Here is a 463-nt window from a genome sequence, read left to right as displayed (position 1 = left end):
CGGAACAGAGAAGAAGCAGAGGAGGAGGTAGAGGAAGATCCAGGTGAGGGGCCCTCCTCAGAACCACCACCATCTCGAAAAGCAAAAGGAAAAACTAAGAGACATGCAGAAGAGACTGATGAAGAGGAAGTCTCTATTACTACTCGTCGGCCTCTGAAGATGACTGAAATCCAGAGCTCAAGAAAGGAGATTACATGGGGGCCGAATGAAACTCTTGTTTCCTGGTTGCTTCATTATTGGGACTGTGTAAATACTTGGGCCAAAGATCATGGCATTGACTGGATTTACCATATTCCCTACCATGCACCAGCCTCCGGTAAAATTGAACGATACAATGGATTGTTAAAAACTATGCTGAAAGCAATGGGAGGTGGTACATTTAAGCACTGGGAGAAGCATTTAGCAGAAGCCACCTGGTTAGTCAATACCAGAGGATCTATCAATCGTGATGGTCCTACCCAAT

Source organism: Meleagris gallopavo, chromosome 26, assembly GCF_000146605.3.
Source record: "Meleagris gallopavo isolate NT-WF06-2002-E0010 breed Aviagen turkey brand Nicholas breeding stock chromosome 26, Turkey_5.1, whole genome shotgun sequence".
NCBI classification, from domain to species: Eukaryota; Metazoa; Chordata; class Aves; order Galliformes; family Phasianidae; genus Meleagris; species Meleagris gallopavo.
The sequence above is the reverse complement of the archived record's forward strand: the minus strand, read 5'-3'. Positions refer to the sequence as shown.